The 24,016-nt window shown below is 37.5% G+C and overlaps 1 protein-coding gene across 2 annotated transcripts in view; it reads left to right on the top strand.

Moving 5' to 3' along the window:
• EEFSEC (eukaryotic elongation factor, selenocysteine-tRNA specific) overlaps positions 1 to 24,016 on the top strand; it is a 131,612-nt gene that overhangs the window by 51,341 nt on the left and 56,255 nt on the right. The gene's annotated exons all lie outside the window — the stretch shown is intronic.

Here is a 24,016-nt window from a genome sequence, read left to right as displayed (position 1 = left end):
GTGAAAAAGCAGTTCATAGTACATATTAAAATACGTGGATGATAAAATACAAGAATCTTAAATCCTAAATCAATAAATTAAACATATACACAATAATGTTATACATGCGGTTTAGTTCAGTACAAGTATTAAACTGTTTCTTTAATTGTCTGCCACTTCTAAAGCATGGGTTGTGTTTTTTGGAGATTTTCTCCTTTCCTAGAAAACATCAGTGTGAATCCTACTGGTTTTGCATCTGCTGTGGCATTTACTTAAAAGCAAAACATGCAGGATTTGGCTTATACTGGAAAGTGCTCTGCTTTCAACATTTAGGATGTTATCAGTTGTTTTGGAAGAATTAAACTCCTCAGCACAGTTCTTTGTGGTTAAGTAAAGGATTAAAGACTTGATCCAGTGCCTGTGGAATGAAATTTAGATCTGGCAATAAAAACTTCTCAAATCTTTTTGGCTTGATCTCTTGAGAGAATAAGAGTAGCAGATGCTGAACTCTTTCTAAAGATCCGTTCCCCCATTTTCAATGTATGGTTTTGTAACTCTTTACTGTGTGTGGTTTTTTGGTTTTGTTTTTTCTGTTTTAGTTCACACTTTAAAAAAACAAACCAACACCAAGCCTTCAAACCTGCCCCCCACCTCCAAACAAACCCAAACCTCAAGACCCCAAAGAACAGAATCCACTTTAATTTTGTATTTTAAAAAAAAAAAAATCTAGTTAACTTTAGACTTTAAAAAGGCTCAGGAATAAAAGTGAGATTTGTATGTTGCTATTCTTTCACTACCTGTTACTGAAGCACAGTGGCTTAGTTAATATTGCTTGCAATTTATTAAGTATCATGCAGGGATAGTAAAAAGAGGGAGCAAGATCAAGGACTTTGTGTTAAGGTTTGTTTTATTCAGGACCAGGGATAAGACATAGTAGAAAGGGAGCTGGATATATATCGTGGGTTTTTTAATTTTTTTTTTTTCTACTTGGTCAGAGCAGAAGGGAAGAAAGCCAGGGGAGAGCAGCCAGCCTGAGCAGTGCTAATCCAAACCATACACTGTATTTTTGGAGCTTGTGTGTCTAATGTGATCTCTGTAGGCAGAAAAGTGGCCTAGTCAGTGCTGGCCAATTAACTCTTCAAATACTAAAATTCATCTGCAGCTTTTCTTGGAGGTCTAGATGTACCCTGTGCTCCCTGCCAGCTAGAGACAGTTGGATACAGATTACCTTCTAATGGATTAGAAACATTACCAAAGTAATTACCTACAGTGGATCTGAAAAGGAAGAGATTTGTGTGTCATTCCTGCATTGCTTCTATCCACTTAAACCACCTTCAAATGGCTGTTTGGGATCCAGGCTCCACGTGGAAGTGCAGCATTGCTGGGACCAGTACTGTTCTCCAAGGTAGACTTTAACTTCTGCAGTATTTCTGTGATACTGATTGCTTGTTCAGAGTTATCTGCAGTGCTGGCTGGTGGTGGTTAATGCATGAGATAATTTAAAGTGTGTATTTTGTGCCATTGCCATGCAGATAATTTTGCCTTGATAGTTAGGAAGTGCAGCGTTATTATTGCCTAAGAATTGGTACGCTGTTTAATGGGGTTCAAAATGAAAAAGAAATATAGGATCATCTCAACTCTGAGCAGGTGAAAATACTGAGGTGAACATCATATTTTTGATACAATGACTGATTTTCTTAGATAAATCAAATTACATTTTTTCTGTCCAGACTTCAGTAAATCATTTGTCTCATGAGAACTGTTAGAAAAACTGAAGAAAGTTGTTACAGAAATACAAAGTGGGAAAGAAACTGAGCTGAAGAAGAGAGAACCAGTGGACTAACAAGAAAATGACTCTACTTGTATAATTCTGAGGTTGATCTTGGCCCTGAAATGTAATGGTTTCTCTAGACACTTTGTGCACCCTCTCAGGTACATGGGTGGTCTCCCCGCTAGTGTGCCACCTTCGTGTGCTCTCCTGGCTAATGTAGACTGCTGGCAGATGTAACTTCCATGCATAGTCTATGATGCTCGGTATTCTGTGGCTCTTTGGGACTTACCAGTGTACTGGGTTGCTGGATCTGATGGACGAGCTCAGTGCCACAGTACAAAAGAGTGCCACAGTTGGAGAAATGGAGTATATTCTTGTATGTTATGTTAGTGAGTAATTTGGCTTCAGTGTGGCAACATATTTAAGGATAAATAAACATGTAGTTTTGCAACAAAATGAAGTTGAAAACCAGACATCTAATAAAGCTATTAAGATGACAGCTGACATTTAGATGTATTTCTCCTTGCTTTAACTTCCCTTATCTGCTTGTTCTACTTTTTCTCCTGCCTATTTCCATATTTCTCCATCTCTAGCTTCTTTTCCACTCTCAAAGTTTGCTCTTCAAAGTGACTGAGGTTTTCCACTCACACCATGGATTGAAGAAACTTTTTGCTCCCTCCTGTTTCTCAGCTGCTGTTGCAATCTTGAGTCACAAGGCAGTTGTGGATACTTCTTTTGTCCTGGTTTAGCCAGGACAGGGTTAAGTTTCCCCAGCAGTGGGGGGGTGCTCTAGCCGGGTTATTCAGATACCATGCTGACGTCACATCTGGGCGCTTTAGCGCGGGAAGAATCGGTGAGCGCGTGGGGTTTGTGCAACCGCTCCTCTCACTGCTGTATCAGTATATATTATGCTCTGTTCATTGTTATTACTGTTGTTGTTTGTTTGTTTGTTTGTTGTGTTGCTGTTGCACTGCTGTATTAAACCTGTCCTTATCTCAGCCCGGGGCTTTGTGTTTCACTCCCTTTGTGGGGGAGGGGCAGTGGCTGTGTGGTCTCAGACCCTGGCAGGGACTAAGCCACCCCAGTCAGCTTCTGAAGATGAGTAAGCAGGTTCCGATACCTCCTCTACAGGATTTGCCAGCTATTGTTTTCCTAGGGCTAAATTTCTCGCACCTATAGTTTGAAAATGAGTCCTGAAGCCATCTAGAGTGGGTACTCTAAGCAATGGTCCTGTAAGCTGCATACAGGAGGAGAAAGATTTTGAGATGACTTGAGCCAAGACTGGGATGCAACTGAACAAAACCGCGCATGTTATCCTGGGACTTAGCAGGTAACTGTCCTGTTGAACAGTTACTGCTTCAGTGATCGAGTGTTGTGGTTTGGGGTTTGTGTACCCTGGGGTTCAAGATTAGTTTGCAACTTAAGTTAACAGGCATTGCTATAGTAATCACAAAATTTCATCCAAATGCCTTTTTGTTTAAGCTTTATGGTAACTTTTTAAAGCAAAGGATGGCTGGTTTGTGTTTGCATAACTTGTTTGCTTAAGCATTGCTGCTGCCAGGTCATTAACTTTATTTTTATTTCTTTTAATTTATCAGGTAGAATTGTTCTCAAATCAATTGAAAACAGACCCACATGCACGTACACATACCGTTTGAGCAGGAATCTTAGTGGAACGCTTGAATGGTAATTGGAAAGGTAGCCTCCTCCATGGTAAACAGAGCTTTCACATTGCATTCCTGCTGTGAATGTAACTTTAGTATGAGTAGGCTTAGTTAGAGCAGTGAGTGACTATCATGTTTTAAATATTTAAGTTCAAGTGCTAGAGGCTTTGGCAAAATTTCAGTAACCAGAATGAAGGAAGGGAATGTCACTTTTTGTTCTTCCTTGGTCATCCATATACAGCACAATTCCTCATTCGATCAGGCTTTTAAGAGCACAGAACAAGTCAGCAAGCACTGCATTAACGAAGCCATGGTCTGTATATTATAAAGCTCTGCTCAGATCTGGGCATTGGCAAAAAAGGATCTGAATATTGAAAATGTTATTTAACCAGGACTGTTCAAGATACACTTCTAAATTTGAACGAAAGTCAGAAGAAAATAGAGTAGTGCATAAATGCCCAGGAATCTATGATTAATCTGTTAGCAGAGTATTTTCTTGAAGTATTACTGTAACACTATAGAAAGTTGTCTGAATTTCATGCCTTGTACTGTCTGTTCCTGAGGTGACACCATTTATAAAACTCTCAATTTTATTCTTTGTTGCTACTATGAAAATTACAGAAGAATTGACTTTTCTCTTTAAATGTTTGTTCAGCTCATCACCTGAATCTGTTGTCATATGCCTGTGGCGGTAACATGTATTGTTGAAACTAAATGTAAGAGACATCTCTTCATGAGAGTATTCCTACAACTTTATATAGCTGTTGCAGTTTGAAATGAAAGAAAAAGTAATACTAAGGAAAACCAATATTTACAGTATCAGCTGGAATAATAAAATTATGTAAGCTGCCCAGATAGTGCTGTGATGAACATGATATGAATGCCTGGACACAGATTTTCATTTGCAACTCTCTGAAATGAAAGCTACAAACTCCCTAGCTCTTCACAGCTGTAAAGATTAGCTTGAAAGAATATGCCATAAAATGCAGTTGGCTTCTCTTTCTTTCTCCTCTAATGAATAAATAATCAAGAATAACTTTAGAAATAAAAAGGAAAGGTCAAATAGCCTTTTTAAAGAGTCACTGTAGCTAATACATGCTTAAATTGTAGACTTAAAAACTATTGGACCTTTGTGAAAGCTTTAGTAGTTGACCTGTCTTCTGTCTAGGCAATCTGTTCATAAGATACATACTATGTAGGGTGTGTAATAGAGTCTGCAAAGAACGGCAGAGATGGCCTTACTACCTCTTCAGTTTAGGTGGCAGAAATCAGCCGTGAGAACAGAATAACTAATTGGAAGCAATGACCCTGTTTATATATACAGATACAATTTTTTTTCTTCAACAGAAAAGAGATGGAGGTACTGAAAATGATTCAGAAGTTTGTCACTTAAGTTTTGTGAGAGGTTTCAGAACCTCTTGAAGTTTTTCTGCCCTCTCAGTGTTCATCTAACCATTTTGGTTTTATTTTCTTCATTTTGGTTACTGTGTTGTTGCTTTTACTTAATACTCATAATGAATTTCAATAGACTTCTAGGCTAACCATCCCTAGAAGAGGCTTTTGTCTGATGTGCAACACCTGGTACGTAGGACTGCAACAAGTTAAGTGGTGGCTTAGGAAAAAAAAGTGCTATTATAATATGAAATACGGGTATTATTCATGTGGTATTTTTTTTGCCTGGTTGAAGACATTGATCCTGCTTGTGGAGATTAGTTGACAATAATTTGAAGTCTTCGGGGAGTGAGGAATATGCAGGTATACCACAAACACTCAAAACCACAGAAGAGGGGATTATAAGGGGAAACTTGAAAATACGATTTTTAGTAAAGGACTGAAGTAAATGCCCAGTAAGACTAAAATACGTGCCCAGTTTGGCCTGGAGTCAACACAAAGCAACACCAGTTAGTTTAGTCTAAATGCAAAGAAGTGTACAAATTTTTATAAATATAAAATAAAAAGCAAAATCCCCTCCTGGACTATTTTGCATCAAGTTTTAGGAGAGAATTGGAGTCAGGTGATCATTGAATAAAAATAAAGTTTTGTATGAGAAGTGTTTCTATTTCAGATGTTTCTTTTCTGTTGTTGACATGATGCTTTTGTTTGGGGAGAAACAGTTATTTGTACAAAATGTATTAAGGTGGCAAGTGCACTCAAATTAATGTTTTGTTCTAGTCGTGTCAAAGGCTACTTGACTGCTTGGGCTTTAGAGGAGGTTATTAAGTATGTTTGCCCCAGGGTAGGACTTTAATCTTTTATGGGTGGAGGAAGTTCTCCAGATCGGTGATACAGGGTGGGGTCCTAACTTGCTCTGAGCCCTCCCGTGAGCCTGAGATGCTACATAAGATTGAAGTTCAACATAATTTATGCTGATGTGTTAGTATTTCTCAGGCATGCAGTTCCCAAAATAGCGTGAAAATGGTGGAAATCTCCAAGTTGGTACAAATCGTGATGTGTCTGCTTTTCCTTCTTGCAGCAAATGCGAACAGATTAGTCAAAAGTTTTAAGATACATTCATAGTCAAACAGTTTTTGTAGTAGAAAAAGTTCAACATTTTTTCAAGTACTTCCTTGTGTCCTTTTTCATCTTCACTTTTACCACCCACCCATCGTATCTGTGCACGTTGTTGAACTCCCGTTTTTAGATCCGCTTTCCAGATGTCATGCAGACAGCACATAAATGGTCTCTGAGATCACGGGCTCTATCCCTGCTTTTAGAGAGCCACTTAAAGATTTTAAAATTTATGGGGGGAAAAAAATTCTTTGTAAATTTCAGGTGTTAGGAATAGAGATAATAGAGGTAATAAGAGTAACAAGAACATGTTTAGGGAAGGTAATTGTGGCTTTAGTAGCCTCTGTCTCTTTAAGACATGTATATGCTGAACTGATTTGGTGGATTACCAGGAATATTGTGGATGTTTTCTTTCTTTTCTTTTTAAAGGGATGTTTTTGGCAGGAAGCTAAGCAGTATTTCTTTAAAATGACACTAATTTTCTAGTAAAAACACACAAATGAGAATGCGAAGGTAAGGGTTCTATTCACTTTTTTAAAAAGTTTGGGGGCTTTTTTGGTCTCTTTTTTTTTTTTACACAAGCTTTCTGTTTCAATTTTGGTGAGAAGCAAAAGCATGATAAACTTATGTTTGTGGGTTGTTTCTTGTTTGGGGTCTTTTTTTTTTAATAAGGGTGATTCTAATTCTTGTCTGAGGGTAGCATGAAGTTAATATTGGCAAGCTGTTTTGAAGGTTCATGTGTATGGGAAGGGAGATGGGCAAAGAAATCCTTACGTCAGACTTGAGTGGGGGAGAAAGAAAAGTTAACATTTAGGCATAGTTTTGTGGTTATGGTGTGACTCACAAGAAAGACTTAGGCCATCTGACATGTACATTACAAACAGTTGTAAAAACATACCATTAGATACCCACAATGTGTAGTGGGCTGAGTTAATGTTATTTTGAATCCATAATGCTAAAGTTTTCTGGCACAGTGAGTGTAACTCCACAAATCAAACGCTGTATTTATTGCTTTTTGCTTTACGTTACATTACTGTCCCTGATGGACAAGGTTCCTTCTGATCAGCTCAGAAGTGAAGTTTTAATCCTGCCTTTCGTTTGTTCAGTGTCATCTAGCTGCATTGACACCAACCCGGGCTTCTACTTGAGTCAGGATTTAGATAGACTTTGACAGAGAGAATATGTTGCTGTGATTAACATGTTTATAATTATGCACAGTGCTTTACAATATGCATGCTTGTTTTCTTGCTGTTTTCCTGTATATGGAAAATCGAATTTTCAGATTTATGTTTAAATGTTGTTATATTTTTAAGTTTTCCTCAATATGTCTCTAAATCTCAAATTGTGTGCAGATAATCTTCCCAGATGTGAACTCTTGCATAAGTATAGTTTTGAACCTACTGGACCTGTACCTATATCTGAGCATGACCATGTAGAAATGAGTCTTGCATCTTCTTCATATACTATTAAAATTTCTTGGAAATCTGTTCAGAATTTGACACGTTTTGTTTTCAGTTTTTGAAAGTAATGGATTCCTTAGCTTCAGTCTCACCTCTGAAAGAGGCATTAGAAACATTTAATAGCTTTAAAAGAAGCTTTTTGGAAAGTACAGTGTCTGTGGTGTGTGCTGTATGTAAGAGGGTTTCTTATATTTTCATTTCAGAAAAGATTTTTTTTCCCTCTAAAGCTATGAAGATGAGCTTTTTTACATCCTTGTGATAGAGTGATCTTTAGGATCTGGTTCAGCTTTTGTTTAATCTTAGCTTTAACACAGTTGAGACATTCTGTGTTTAAATCCCCTCGCAAAAATAATTGATTCCATCTATTGTTGTTTTTACCTGTGTTTTAAGTCAAATATTAAGACTTGGTAGGTTGATAGAGAAGCTATGAATGGCATGTTAAAACAAATCCTCCCCATACATAACAACTGTAAAAAGTGGGACTGGGTTTGCGAGGCTGACCATGTCTCCTACACTGATCATAAGAGAAAAGTACTTTTTCGGGGGACATGGAGATGGCACAAAGACGTTTGAAAGCTGAGTGTGTTGGGTTTTTTGTCTGTGAGTGGTTTTGTTAGTTTTTTCTAATAGAGTACTGAAAATTAGAGTTATAAAGGAAAACAGATTGTCAGATGCTGATTATCCCAGTTACCACTCAGATAATTTGCAGCAATGAGAGCTCAGTGTTCCAGGTAAATCAGGCTGCTTTTATTTAATGATGGATTTCATTGTTAACTGTAAAAAATGGTCAATGAAGTACTGTAACTGTTTTTTATTTTTGGGTCTGAGACTTTCACTTGCTATATTTAAAGATCGTATTAGATGCGTTTCTCACATGCAATATTTTTGTGTGGAAATTCTATCTAGTTTGAGATTATAGCACTGATGATGATCAGAATTCTGCAGTAATGAAAAACAAATCAGAGCTGGAACAGGCAAATATTGGGGCTTTTGAGCCTTCAGAGTCATTTTTTTATCACGTTATTGTTCATAAATGCAACAAGCTTTAGTTTCTGTGAAGCAGACATCTCGGTGAATGTGGGAGAAGCTGAAACCAGTACAGGCAGGTGTTGAGCAAATGTCTCCAATGAGCTCTCACAAGGGGTGTGTTATAGATTTTCAATTCTTTTTATTAGTCTGGTCAGAATCTCACTTCTCAGATTTGAACTTAATTGCTGGGTGATTCTGTGATATAAACATCCAGATGTATACCTGTTGCTTAAATTTGATTCCAGCCAGTCTTCCAAGTAAGATTTGTTTACCCCTGGCACATCCCAGGCTCACTCAGGTACTTTCTCCTCAGAGGTGATATATTGTTGCTTTGAGATAATTTTAACTGACAAAATCACTAGACCACACACCTGGGGTATTTAGTTATATCTTTTGAACCACACTTACAAAAATGTAGAAGACTTAAGTGTTCCAAAAGCATGAATGTTTTCAGCCTCATCAATTATTTTTAATATTAAAAGTCAGCAGATGGAGCCAAAGGCTTGTAGAAAAATTACTTGTGCTGAATGTATATTAAACCACAAAGCCCACTAAGTTTAACTAGTGGTGTTTCTACTGAAATTTATAACAGCAAAGCTATTTATTTGCTGCTAAACCTCATACATCCCTTTTCATTCCCTTGTCTCTGTGCAGAGTGAGAGCTCACCCCTTCATATACTGGGGAGTGTAACAAGGCTAAAAAGAGTGAAGTTTGAGTGGAAATTTGATTTTCTTTGTAGATTTACATCTGTGGATGGTTTTTTGCAGCATTGTTCACCACTTTCTCAGAAAAAATGGTGTTATATTTTGTCAATGTTTTTACTTCTCCTATGAGCACAGTAATTGGAATCCACTATTGAGGGTTAGATTGGAATTCATTACAACCTCATTTTCATTATTGCACAGTTGGTAAGGTAGTGGGGTTTCATGTTTTTCTTCTGAAGCAACTGAAATAAGCCTTTGCCTTAAATAACATGTCAGACTTGGTATTCTAATAGGCTAACCCTGTGCTTTTGTTAAATATTAACATCCTTTTGGGATTTAAAATAATATCTTTAGAAAAATAAGGGGGTAGAATGTTTTCCAAACTGTGCAATTTATCCCATTTTAATAAAATAAAAAAGGCAATAAGTGGTACCTACCTTTTGCAGGAAGAGGGAGAAAAAACTGTCACAGTTGTAAAATGTATAAAAGGGGATGCAAGAAATGATGCTGACAGAACAGAGAATATTCTAGTAGTACAGTATTGTTTTGCCTTTTAGTAAAGACAGACAAATGAAAATGTTGAGTGACTAACAGCAGCCGTTTTGTCTGACTATTAAACTTCATTTTTAAAATGCTTTCTCCCCTAAATCTAATCTTCTGAAGGATTATGAAATGTACATATGCTACACATAGAATATAGAGTAAGTGGTATATAAATGTATGAGGAAGTATTGCATGTATTTTTTTTTTCTCATTTTATTGAATCTTGAAGCTAGGTCTCTTCAGTTTGAAGCAAGCATCTACTTAGAGTGACTCTGGAAACTTGTCTTACTGGCCAAGTTAAAAGCTTTTCTTGTTTTTCTGTTTATCTTTGGCCTCATCTGTGTTTAAATTATTTTTCCCCCACTCCTTCTGTTGAAAGACAGTGATAAAACTTCAACCAGTTGTACCAGCTTGCTAACTTAATTTCCTCTAATTGACACTGGCTGTAGTAGCAAGAGTTTCTAACATTGACATTTTTCTTTCGAACGATATGATCAGTTCTTGGTTTCAGCTTCACTCCTGACTTACTGTAGGCTTTTCTAGTTAGATATTTTTCTTCCTAAATAAAGGTACCCAGTCTCTTCGAATAAAATCATATTTCCTTTGCAAGCCATTTGAATTGTGCCACAAAACTCATAAAATACAGAACTGGAGGGTGCATCCTGAATTCTATCTGAGTCCACTCTCCTAAAATTGCAAGTAACCAAATCTTGCAGTCTCACTGTGATGAGTATCTTCTCTATTTATATTTACTGTAGAAGAATATTAATGCCACTTTTAGAATAAAGAGAATATAAGCTTGTAACATAAGAAGACACAGTGCTTATTGCTACATTTAAGAGGCTTCTGGATATACAGTCCAAGTTCAGCATCAGTGTGCACTGAGGTAAATGCTGATAGTCTCTGTGTAACGTTACTCTTAAAGATGAGGAAAAAATGCTGTTTTGGGTTTTGAGAGAAGAACGTTTTGGCTAATGAAGAACAGTCAGTAGATGTGGTGACCGGTGCGGTGGGGTCTCCTTAGCAGAGACACTGCACAAAAAGCAGTGGTAACTTCCTGGTATCACAGTTTTCAATTACAAGTTTTGTTGTCTTTGTCTCCCTTTAAAATGCTCTTCTGATACTTGGTACCTCTCCGAGATTTTAGTAATGAGCAAACCTAACTGGGTGGTTCTTAATTTTGTGTGGTTTTTTTCCAGAGATGTTTACCTTCTGTAGTGTGTGTGGGTTGTCCTTGGGCATTTCTTAATCTTAAATCAAGAAGGTGCATACAATTACAACATGTATAGTTTATCAAGAGAAAAAGTCATGATGCAGTTTCGCGCTATTGAGGAAGTGTATAATCCCCCAATATTTTGGGGGGAAGGGAGCTGTGAGAGCTAGTGACTACTGTGAAAAATCTGCAGATGAGGAAACATGGTCATGAAGTACTTCTGCAAAATCCGATGGGACTTTTAAAACTACACTGGCAAAAAAAAAAATCCTAAATAATATAATGAATAAGAGAAAATTTTGCATTGGTGGATAGGCTAGATAAGCTTCCTTTGGACTGGATCCAGTCATCTCAGAATTTCTTGTAGCCTGCGCACTTTGGATTACAAGTAATTTCAACTTTAATTTAAAAAGAAAAGGTTCTAGCTTTCAAGACTGAAGGAGTGACAGTTGCAGTTTTCCTGTCCTGACTGCAGACAGAGCACAGACACGTGAAATCTTCTTCCAGCCTTGGAATGTTAATTTTGAAGTCTAATTGTGGTACTTCGAAATGTCATTGGCCATTTCAGTGAAGGTCGTGACAGCAGGTGTGACTGGGCATGCAACAGCTGTGAGGCTCAAAGGATGGGAAGGGGAAGATACTGCGAGGAAAGAAATCTAGCAGAAGAGATATACATAGATAGAAAGAAAGCAAAATGAAAGGCAAGAAAAGCTGGTTTTGGTGTGCTGCAAGACTGTATAAAGTATTCAAAGATTATTTTTTGCTATATGAAATACCCTTACGTGCCAGCATTAACAGTCCACTCTTTCCTAGGCTTCAGGTTGCCTCTCCTTACTTTTACCAAGCTTCCATTGCTGGTGATCTGCTGTTGGGTTGTTTGTGTGATGGCTCTAGTGCCGTCGTGTCTGTTACCCGTGTGCGTTGCAACCCCAGTGAGCCTATTTCTAAGGTTCCTTCATGGGCCACATTTAGCTTCCTCTTAAAAGATCCATATTGGATTAAAAGTGATTTATAAATTGACAGCTGTTTTCCGTCTCTTCCTCCTGACTGATGACCACTTCCTTATCGCTGATACATAAACTCCCAGAGCAGATCATCCTCAAATTGTTTTGAAAATATTCTGACAGAGTAAATCCTAAAAAAAAAAAAAAAAATCAATAAATAAAAGCACCAATGAAAACAAAATTGCATTTTGTTCACAGTTTACCTCAAATATTCTGGTAAACATCAGATTAGCCAAGAGAATGCTGTGGAGCATTCACTGTGCCTCAGTGGCACTTGGACATCTCTGTGTGATGAGCTTGTTCCCTTCCCTGGGTTGTTGTAGGTTTCCTACATTTCTGTTACAGGTGTCTGTGAGAGTTGATATTGGAAAATGAGGTGACTTGTTTTAAATAAGAAAAGAATCTGCACAGGTACTCAGAAATACTGAAATATGTTGGTGAGAGTTGTAATGTCTTTGGATCTTGATGAAGGTTTAAAAAAATCACGTCAGTAGGACTGCCTCTAAAAAGGGTGTGTGTAAAAATGTAGAAATATTTATTCACCTGATGATAGCTGAGAGGTTTAAGCAAATAGAAAGTGTCTCTAGAAGATAATAGTTTCGAGTTCTATCATTTGAATACAGCTCCTGGCTGTCATTGTCAGAATATACTAGGTATGCTTGCAGCATGTATCGGGAATTATTTCTTTTATAATCAAACCTAGGGTTTTTTCAAATTGGACAGCTCTTCCACAGCAAGTTAACAAATCCTTGAGAGGCAAAGAAGTCACAACTCTATGCCTATTGTAAATGCTTGTTGTATCAGAGGTGAGGGACCCTTTTCATGAGTTAATCAAAAAGACCTATGCAAACAAGCAAGAGGATTTTTTTTCCTCAGTCACTACAGTTACAGAGCCTGACATTGTTAGGTGAACCTTTGTGATCTCATAGGCTACTGCATACTCCAGCGCGCCAGACCCCTCTTAATAAAAATCTGGGGCACTGAATACACAAATTCGTAGCAGCTGTCACAGCTGGGCTGTGGTGAAGTTTGGTCAAGACCCTTTGAACTTTTTATTTCACACTAATCCCATTTAGTGTGATCAATATATGGACCTCCAGCTCCTAGGTCTGTTAATTAGGTGTCAAGTGTTGCGATGGCCGGTGTCAGGCTGTAAAATACAAACACAGAAGAGACTATCAGTAGGGAAGTGAAGTGTTTATTGTCTGAATGTATAAGAGCTGTTGGTTCTGAAAAGTTGCCTTCCTCCTCTGAGATCCTTAGGGATCTCAAGAGTCTTTTGTTTCTCTCCTTAAGGTAAATGTATAGTTAAATAAGCTTTTTAGCCACAATATTGGTGGGGTTGGAGGCTGCAGAATAATGTAAAAGCTCCAATTCTGCTAGTAATGTGATGTTGGAATAGCTCTTCTGCCTACCTTCCCCCCCTGCCCCGCATGTTCTGGTAACTATTTGCAGTGGGTTAAGATGGAGTCCTTGTTTGGTGTATGTACATCTAAAATGAAGCTTCTCCTAAGACTTTACCAATATGTTTTTTAACTTGTGCTTTGTAGCATTCAGGGAATAGACAGGATAACTTAGATCTTCATTTCCCCATCTCAAAGTGTCTCGGGAGTTTTTTGAACTCCCCCATCTTTAGTTCTCTATCATTCAGGGAAGGGTAAATATGTAGAATGATATTTCAGCTTTCATACATTTTTGGGTTCCTTTATTTCAGTCTTCGAGTGACAGAAAGGACTGGGGAGTTCTGAGCAGTTTGTTTCATCTCCTTTGAAGAAAACCTTAAATTTATAATCCTGGATCAGACCTTTCCTATAACTCACACAACTCATCCTGTTAACTGTTTTAATATATGGCACCGCTATTTCATTAAACAACATCCAGGAATAATTAGTTCAGCAACGATGCCTCGGAACAAAAGCCCTTGATTTCGTTTAACTTTATAAGTTGGTCTCTTTTGATCTGCAAGAACACATCTGGGGCCTTTAAGAAAGCAGAAAGAAAAATATTAAATGTTTAGTAAGGCCGTTGGTGAAGGTTTCAAAGCACAGTAACCCTTTGGTACCAGGATGTAGCTCAGAGCAAAAAAGTGTGAATTTCTTATTTCATAGGATATCACATGGCACCTCTATATGGTAAATGCTGGTTTTGCTAGCTGATGACCACTACATTTTGGCTTTATTTCCAGTTACATAAGATGCAGTCTCTTCGTTCTTTCCCCAATTTTTCTCCTCTGCTTTTCTGCCCTTCCACCCCCTTTTTTCCCCCAGCTGCATGTGAATGGATTAATCAGAATACTGTAAACCTGGAACTTTTTTTACCATGTATCCATGCATTAGAATTTGCTTTTGCTGTATCAAACTTTGCACCATACTGCTTTGTTCCTTTAATGGCTTAGTATGATGTGCCAAGGTGGTAAGGATAAATCCAGTTGTTCTTTACCCTAGACTTAACTGCTTAGATTTTGAAAATATCATACAATGCAGAGGATGTAAATTAACTCATCTAATCTTAATCACTGTTACTGACTTGTATTGGAAATTGTTTACCAGTTGAATTCTTTAAAATATGCCACTAAAAAAATCCTACCTCAAGGAAAAGCTATAAAGATTTTGTTTACCAGTTGTTTATTTCATAAACTAAAAAGTAGTATTGCGAAAAATACTTGTCTGATAGCAATTAATTCCTTTTTTCTTCTCCTCTCATAGCAGAGGTAGCCTTTGTTTTGATTGTAATTAGTACAAGGAATTCACTAGGAGTAGTACCGTATCATTTGATTTGTACCGATGTGCATACTTGTGTTTGCTTGCTTGCTGCATTGCACTAGTGCTGTTGTGTTTATATTCCAAGTATTTCCTAGAAAATGTACAAATCATCACGATTAATGTTAACGTTTGCCACAGCTAATGAAGCCTACCAGATCTCTCCGTAATTATTCATCACCTTTGTTTCATTTTGTATAAATCATGGCTTCTGTTAACGAGCTTATTTTAGAGAAGGAACAGGAGAATTTTGTTCATGAGAAAGAAATGAGCAAAAGAACTTTGTTCTTATTTTTCCCCTTAACCTGTCAAAATAGAAGTGAAAAGAGCTGAAAATATTATTTTTCATTACAGGTTTTATTTTTAAATGCAGTTCTATGTTCACTCTGTGTTTGTTTTCCTTAGTGAGCCTTTAACTCCAAGGTTGTGACCCAATAATGACCTCCTCTTTCCACTCTCAATTGCTTTTGACCTACTCCATTAAGTAAAAAGAAATAACCTAACAGAAGGGTAGCCAGATCACTGCTACCACACCAAGGAAACAGGCAGGCTTTGGGATGCTCTTCTTTAATCTCTCTATCCACAGAGCCTTCATTTTAATTTGCAAAATTGAACCCAGATCGAGAGCAGTAAAGCCTGAATACGGTAAATATTCATGCCTCAGTGATCTAGAGTGGCTCCATTACATTTCAGAGATTGGGAGAATTACCTTTTGGATTATGTATATTCATGGGCTGATTTTTATTTGAGATATAATATTACTCACATTGGGCTACATGTCGCACATTCTACCAAAACCAGCCTTCTCACAAAGCTCCAAATGTTCCTTACACGTAAAAGTTTTACTTCTTTACCCTACAGCTTCCTCCCTTTTATGCTTTTCAAAGACTGGTAGTAAACAAATTTCTTTTAAAGAAGAAAAAAATCCCAGTAGAAGTTCTTCTATAAAACCTTCAACCCTGTGTTTACTGTGATATATTCTTTTGCATGTGACTTTGAAGTCTTCAGATAAAGGTATTATTATTGTTCTAAACCTAAATCTATTTGGAAAAAAGAATTCGGTTCGTTCTGTTGGAAGAAGAAAGTTCCAGAGAGCCTTTCTTTAACCTATCACTTTTGCATTGGTTTTGACTTTTTTGGATTTTTTTTCTTTGAAAAATGTTTTATAGAAATATTTTTTGATAAGTTACAGAAATTTTAATTGGTATGTAAATGTTAAGCTTATTCTGTGTCATAGTTTTACTATGGGTCTGACATTCTCTGTCCAGATACTTGCTGGCTAAGCTCATTGGCATTATATTATGCTTTTAAAATGCATTTTTACCATCTGTAGTGATAGATGGCACAAGCAGTACTGCTTAATAAGGATACTCGCCATCTTAGGATTCCTTTTTTGATTACAAAAAAAGATGAGAGATTTCAGTCATTTGGAGGCGAAAGGATATATAGTAGGTGTCTGGCTTCTGCTCCTTCCACACATCCTCCGAGTGTGGGGATCTCTTCCCTACCCGCAGCCCCAGGTGTTCCACGTGTATGGCTGTCAGGTGCTTTTGGACTAAAAGAGGATGTGGTCCTCCCCTATGTGAATAGATTCACCCAAATCTAGAAGAGGAAATGCAGAGAGAAAATAAAGGTGTGGTGGGGCTTCTTGGTGTTCCCCTTGGGTAACATCTCTCACAGCATTCTTACGTGGAAGTTGGATTTTGGGGTTTCAGTGTGAGTTGAAAATTGGTTGAAGTGGTTGAGGCTGCTGGAAGCTTTGCTGTGAAGTGATAAATATTCTGAAAAATCAGCCTTTTGCTTTGAAAAACTGGATATTGGGTTTTTCTTAAGAATTTGGATTGTGACAAATTATGCAGTTGAGTTTCCTATCTGCAGTGAGGTGTAATGCCATGTTATATTATAAGGGTGAAAAGATTACTCAAGTTGACCAAATAAATACTCTAGTAAGATAGCATACATGCAATACAGTGTGAATTTGATAGTTTACAGTAAATAATGAGTTCAGGGCAGTTCAGTCACAAGAAGAAAATAAACAGAGGATAGTTTTCCTATTCAGTGAGCTTGGTCCAGCCTGTGCATGGGATGGATTAATTTCTGTTGAAAAAATTTGAGATTACATACTTAAAGACTAAAGGAAAATGCATGGGCATAGGAGGTCACTTAACTTTATGTGCAAAATCTTAATACTTGCTAATTTTTGATTTGTGATTTTGTGCATGAGTATAGCATATGTGTAATTAAAATTACTGTATTAAAGCAGAGCAGCATGAGAATAAGGTCGTTGACCTGCTGCTTTATTTACTGGGTGCATAGCCATATTTTAGATGCTGTGAAAGGAAATAAGCTAAAGGGATTTTAGTATTCCCTTTTATATTGCTTTATTCCAGAGTTGCAGTGCAGGCTCTTCAGGCTATGGTGTTATTTTATCAGGGGGAGGCATATATTAAATAAAATCCAATAGCATGTGTGTGGCATTACATAAGCACCACAGTGGTCATATGGTGAAAGCCCTTATAAACTTCACTTTAAAAAATTAAGTTAAAAGAATCAGTCTATGTGAAATAGTTTTTCGTCCAGATGCTATATGCCTTTCCCATCTGGAGGCACAGCGAGGCCATGGATGAATAATGGGTTCTACAAATATTCAAGATCTTTCAGAAAATTGTTACTACACATCACATCATCTTGGTGGCATCTGCAAACTTTGAATTATTTCTGACTTCTTGAGGTTTCTACTCTCTGTAGTTGGTCCTAGCTGCTGTTATGTTGACTCAGAAGAGATGGCTTTCCACAGCCTGAGCAGTGGGCAAAGTTGACACTGTGTGATTGCTGTTCAACAATGTACTCGTAACAGCTCCTGTTTTATCTCCCTTTTATGCTGTTCTGAAATCTTGGTTGAAGATTTGGAACTAATGTTTCTCAAAGTTCCTTGAGATGTGACATGAATGGCAAAGGCATCTCAGAGAATTAAGAAAATATTCTATATCTTAATTTTTAAAATTTTTCTTGTTTATTTGAGCGGAGGATGTGGATGGAGTAAGGCAGAGGCCTTGACTCATGATTTCTGAATGCTCGTTGCTGTCTCGTGCTTTCATAGCCCGAGTGTCCTTTTGACGCTTTCAAGCAGGAGTGGTTTGCTGCATTAGCTAAACGTGGTGTTGTGTATAGGACTTAGCTTTGCTTGTGAATGGTCATCCCTCATAAAGCAAAGAATTCAGCATTCTTCATGTTTAGAAGAGAATTTATGAAAATATCTGCTTACATGTAAGAACAGTCTTATGTCTGAATTAGAGCTTTGCTTAGTTTCAGTATATCTGCTTAGACAAGGGTTGACTGAAAACTAAAAATTGTGATAGCCTTTCAGACAAGTGGCTGCATTTTTTTGATAGTGTAGCTTGATACCCTCTGACCACCAAGAGATGATACCAGAAGCAGGAAGATGAGATGCCTCTTTGTTTGGATTTGGTGTAGAGCAATAGGGAAGAAGGCAGACCTTGCTTTCAAAAGCAGCAGATACGAGATGCATTTTGGTTGTGCAGTTGGGCCTTAGTTTGCTGCTTTTCAGCTGTAAGGAGACACTTCTACTGGATGATGTTAAGGTGTTTTGTGCTGTATTTGGCACTTTGTTGCAATCCATGGTCACTTTATGCTTCTCAAGGGTTGTTTTTCTTGTTTGGGTGCTGATGCAGGCAGGCTTGCTCTCGGTGTGTTTCTAAACCTCAGGGCTGAAATGGTGCTTTCTTCATTGATCAGTTCCTCTTCCTTTTTGGATGTAAGTTTAAAGGTGCAGATCTTAGCAGTTGGGCTCTGAGATGTGATCTTTATTTTAAACTAGTTGGAGTCCTCTGCATTTGAAGTGAGGTCTCTCTTTGTAATACATATGTAATACTCTTTTTATAAATATTGCATTTATAATCAGTATTTTCTCCAATAGATTATTGAGACTAATTATTTTAACTCTGCAGTTTCTCATCAGTTTTACATAGCAGAAAGTTGCACTCAGCATTGGGAGGCAGCAGGATGGCTAGGTTCTTATCTAAAGAAGCTATGAGCAATGGCATATGGTTGATAACTTAATGGAAGTTGGATAAATAAAGGAAAAGAAGTTCTGACATATCGGGGGGAAAGTCATTAGTGGACTTTTTCTGTATCCTGTTTTCTATTAGTCTGTTCTAAACTGCTTTGAAAATCTTAGTGGGCTTTTCCTTTGGTCTTCAAATAACGGGTTCTCTTATATTAAATACATTTGTTTATCTCAAGGGCTGAACTGTTTGGATGCTTTTGATTTCTGTTTTGCATTTTTTTAATCTGCATTTGAATGCACAAACTTCTTCTTTCTCACCCTTTTTATAGACCTTCACATAATGCTTTAGCAACATTAATGTAATTACACAAATAAAATTTAAAAAGTGAAGCAAATGCCTTTGCAAATGATGTAAGATTTCAACGTGTGGCTCTTGATTTATATGATGAGATGTAATCAATTCCCTTGTACCATTATTAGAAAGCAAAACGTGGGTGAATTTCTTAGGAAAGTTTGTAGAAGGTTTTATAACAATATCCAAGTTTTTCATGTTTACCTACATTGTTTGCATACAACACAGTCTGTCTCTTTAAAAATGCACTCAATGTCATTCACTTCCTGTGTCTGAATGTCTAATTCCCCAACAGAAGAGTAAAATACGTCTCTGAGGATTGCTAAAATGGGCCTTGTGCTATTTTCATGGGCACGATGAGAGATTGTTTTACAGGCAGCATTTTGAGGACAAAAATTGGGTGCTTGAAATAAATGCAAAGAAATGCCAAAGATACTGGTCACAGCTGCTCTCAGTTATGAATTCCTGTTGCTCAGGACAGAACGCTCTGAAGTGTTTAATGTCATTCTGTTGGTAGATGGGTGGACTGAGTGATCCAGCCCCAAATCCCTACTTGAAATTTCTATTGCTGTAAAGCTAAAGAAAATAAGTGAAAGTTTAAAACTCTGCTATAACTTGTGGGGATCCCTTACATAGGGAAACTAGATATGCATAAGAGAAACAAATTAATACTGAGGGCCAGTTGCATCCTTTTCAGTGCTTCCAGGTTTGTATTTTAAAGGCCAGACAAAACTAAGATGAATTTTAGTTATGTACTTCAATCTCTTGAAGGAAAACCCTACATTTGGAGTATTTTAAACCACGGACTAATGTCTCTGTCAGTTGGGGTCAGAGTGAAATGGAATGAAATACTGTACTGATGTTCATGGTCTGCTCAGAAAACAGGAAGTTGGTGATTTAAAGCTGCTCTGGCTCTTGTTATTTGATCCAGTGGGTGCAGATCAACTCGCTGATTCACTTCTCTGCTGGTCCCACGTCTGACCTTTTGAAGGAGATGCAATTCCAACTCAGTTCTTGTGTGATCTAATCCACCCGCTGCCCCGATCACCTAAGTGCGCTGCAGCGTTGTTCTGGTCAGATTCCAATTCCCACGTACGTTATGCTCTTGGAACAGAGTTTATGGTCAGTTAGGATACTGTGCTGTGTAATTCTTTGACAGATGATTCTGGTACTGGGAATGTGTAGGGAAAAAAAAGGAATTGGCTTGAATGTGATCTTCTTATTTACTTCTGTCCTCTGATATGTCTGGGAACTTCAGATACAAGAATAGATACCATGAATATAAGTGGAAAAATTGTTTACATTTAGAACAAATATAGGTGGGCTGTGATTAAATCATCTTCAAGGTACTAGGCCAGCATGAAGTGCGGATTTTCGGTGGGTTGAGTAGTGCAGTATCTTTCCCTCACGTGTCTGAGGACAGGCAGACCTGCCTGAAAGCCAGACCCAGCTACAAAGAAATCAGGTGACTCTTAAAGCTCTGGGTGAGCACAGCCAGGATGTGGGGGGACTTCTCTCCTGTGAGAGAGCTGGGGGCAGCGTAGATAATATGCTTTGCTTGGGGGAAAAGACTTTACACGATTGTGCAAATGGTCCTGATTAAAAAACCACTGAAACTGTTTTCAGAAAGAGCAGCCTGAAAGAGAATTAGTCGGGATCCAGAATTTTTCTTGAACTTGGGTTGGAGACTGTGAGGACCATCGGCAAATATATTAACAGGAGCCATCCTGTTAAAGCCTCACACAACACTGGACGTACTCATCTATCAGTACCACACTGCAAATTTCTCGTACACGTAGGAATTACAGCAAGCTTTTTGTTATGGAAAGTAACACTTCATAATTGTTTACTCTTTTTAATATAGTTTGATACTGAGAAATGTGGAAGAACACGGCTAGTATTCTGATACAAATCAGTCCCATATGCCACGTTTGAGAACTGCAAATCTCTCTGAAAAACTTTAATCATGTGAAGTGAATATTTTAAAAGTACTTGTTAATTCTCCTGATTGTCGCTTATGGGCTGTATGTCAGATGCATCAAGCCTATTCATTTGAGTAAATTTAAGGGGAGAGAGTACACATAATGCTTTTGAGGAATGTTCCATGGATGCCTAATTAAATGCTAAGATGTATTCTGAGTATATGCACACAAGAATAAGTATTTTTAAACACAATTTTTAGTCTTTAATGTTATCTGACTTCTGTGAAAGACATTTGGAATTAATAGATGTAGACTATTTTAGAGACAAGTATTTTCTGTAATAGTTTCACTCAATTGTTTAGGTGGGTAGTTTCTAAAAAGTAGTGTTATAAACTAGAATATTAATAATAAAATGAAGAAAATCAGTACTGTGGCTCTGTTTAGGATGGAAAACTGCATAGAGCTCCTGTGCATCTTCCTGTTCCAGTTCTGTGCTGAGGCATGACAGTGCTGGAAGATCCCTTAGTTCTTGTGAGTTTATTCACCTTGTCTATGGTTGTAGAAGATGAAGGATTTACTGCCAGTATGGTCGCATATGAAATCACAGAAGTCTTCTAAATAGCTTGGGCTGGTACTTTTCATATGGCAATTTCAATCTTGGAGTGCTTGTTTATTTCTTTGAAACATATGTTTAGAAAACCTTCTATAGTATTTTTTAAGTCCTTAAACATTGCTTGTATCACCAGTGTTGCAACTGTCACAATGACTGAAACTGGGGAGAGAGGGGTATGTTATAGTGAATGAAAGAGGGAAGGGTTTGGTTCAAGCCCCTGTACTTCTAGTTTTCAAAAGTACAATCTTGGAAGTAAATAGAGGGGTGGAGGTAAATGCTAAGTTGTTTCTCTCCAATTCATCTAAAAAGGTAGTACTGTCTAGGAGGTTTGGCTAACAGGATAACAAATATATATTGGAGCACAAAAATTCTTGAAACTGAAATCCCACTGAGTATTTAGAATGGCCTTTACAGTCTGTTCTGACATTAGTTAAGATCATACCAAACTATTTTGGTCCAGACTTTTTACTTCAGGGGTTTTTCTCTTACATGAACATACCTCTTGATCTCCTTTCCCACAATATTCTATGGATTCTCCAAGAATCCACAGGCGTTGATGTGGCATTTGATTTGAAAAATGTTGCAGTAATAACATTATAATCTGTAAAAGGGTGTTTCTTTTGGTTTTGGTTAGCAGCCAGAGATACAGGGAACCCAAACAATATTTGTGGTGGTGAAGCTCATGGCCATTGTTACTTGTGTAATTACGATTTTAGAACGAATACAGGATTTTTGTGTTTTCCAGAAGCCATGTAGCTGCTAGATTTTTTTTTCTCTTTTTATATCATCTTTCTGTACATTGCCTGTGACCATTTTTTGCTGATTTATTTGGAGAGCTCTTTATATTCCAGTTACTGAAGGTTTTAGTTCAGCCAAGAGACTTTTCATTTACTCCTCTATTTTGATCTAAGTTTCTGCAATTTGTTCCCCTGAGTGTTTCTTCCTTTTTTTTTTTTTTTTTTTCCCCCTACAGTCTTCTTGTAGTATTGCTTAGTTTGACGTTGGGAATAGGCAAAGATTCATCTGAAGCCAAGTACTATGCCCTTCATATAGGGCAGCAGGCTTTGTGGAAAAGGTGAAACACATTAGTTTTCTTTCCACTTAAGCGTTGCATCCAAGATGCAGAAGAAAAAGCTGGTATCTTCAGTATTATCTTATGAGTAAACAATTCTGTGATTAAAATTATTAAGGTTAACTTCTCTAGACTGTTCTGAGCTGTCTAACCTAAATGATGTTCTCTAAGCTGTGTGACGTGCTGAGGATGCGGCCCAGATCTGCTGAGTCCAGCCCTTTGGTTTGGGATTCACCTCATCGGTGTTTGCGTATTTTGGTTTCTTACTTTCAGGAGCTGAAGATAAATGGGGTGGGCCAGGATTAGAAGATGGGCTACTGACGGACATGCAGTGGTTGGAGATTGGTTTGGGAACAGTTCCGGCTGAATAAGAGAGATCTATTGGCTTAAATGCTGAGAATTGCACAGTAGCATTTGACATGAACCTTTTTGATAGCTGTAGAATTGGTACTAAGAAAAGGGAGAGAGGAGAAGAAATTATACTGAGAATTGAGATCTATTCTAGCAGTGTTGTTCTGTACACATTCACAGGATAATCTATTGTCTATTGATAAAGACATACTAAAGAAATGATCTCTGGTATGGAGCATTCCCATGGAGAGTTCCGTTCTTGGGTCTGAATTTTGAGGTTTCAGCCCTTCAGAAGTATGTTGTTTATAACTTTTCTGTGCTAAGGACACTTGTTCAAGTATTTAATATTTATTTAGGAGATTTTTTTAATTGCCAAAAGTATAATTTCAGTATTAGAAGCTATCTAATATGGGGACTTCAAGCAAAGTGGTGACCTATCGAAGCATCCAGCATTAGTGTGAATGCAACAGGCGGCAACGTAAACGTATCAGAAAAAACATTTGGTTACATGCAAACTGGGGAGGGGGGAATCTTATTGAAGGATGGTTTGCAGAACTAAAAGAAAAGCCAAAATCAAGCCTTGTTAAACTAAACTGTTTTAGTCTGATCAAGCTGAGCCTAGACTGATTTTTAAAAGCTTATTTCACTCTTCTCCTTGAGAACTCCTTGAAATAAGTAATACAATAGCGAGCTCATTAAGGTTAAACTTTTATAGCATCTCGGAAGAGCTAAATAAATTCTAAGTGGTGTCCAGTGCTGCACTTTTCCCGTGATAATCCTAACAGGTGGAACCCCACATTTTAGTGACAGTGATGCCAGCCATATATTTATGAACATTCAAATCTTTGCAACAAAGCTTTAAGGACCTTTTTTTAATATATGGAATGTCATAGACTAGGAGATGGTAGATTTTTGTATTAATTACTTTGCAGTGATGGTTTACAAGATTCATTGCACTTGGTGTTGTACAAATACATTATAAGGAAAGGTTTTATGTTCTGAACATTTTACAATTGAATTCAAGTCAAAGAAGGGTGGGAGAAC

Source organism: Strix uralensis, chromosome 10, assembly GCF_047716275.1.
Source record: "Strix uralensis isolate ZFMK-TIS-50842 chromosome 10, bStrUra1, whole genome shotgun sequence".
NCBI classification, from domain to species: domain Eukaryota; kingdom Metazoa; phylum Chordata; class Aves; order Strigiformes; family Strigidae; genus Strix; species Strix uralensis.
Note: the sequence above shows the minus strand (reverse complement) of the source record. Positions and strands in the feature narration are given on the sequence as shown.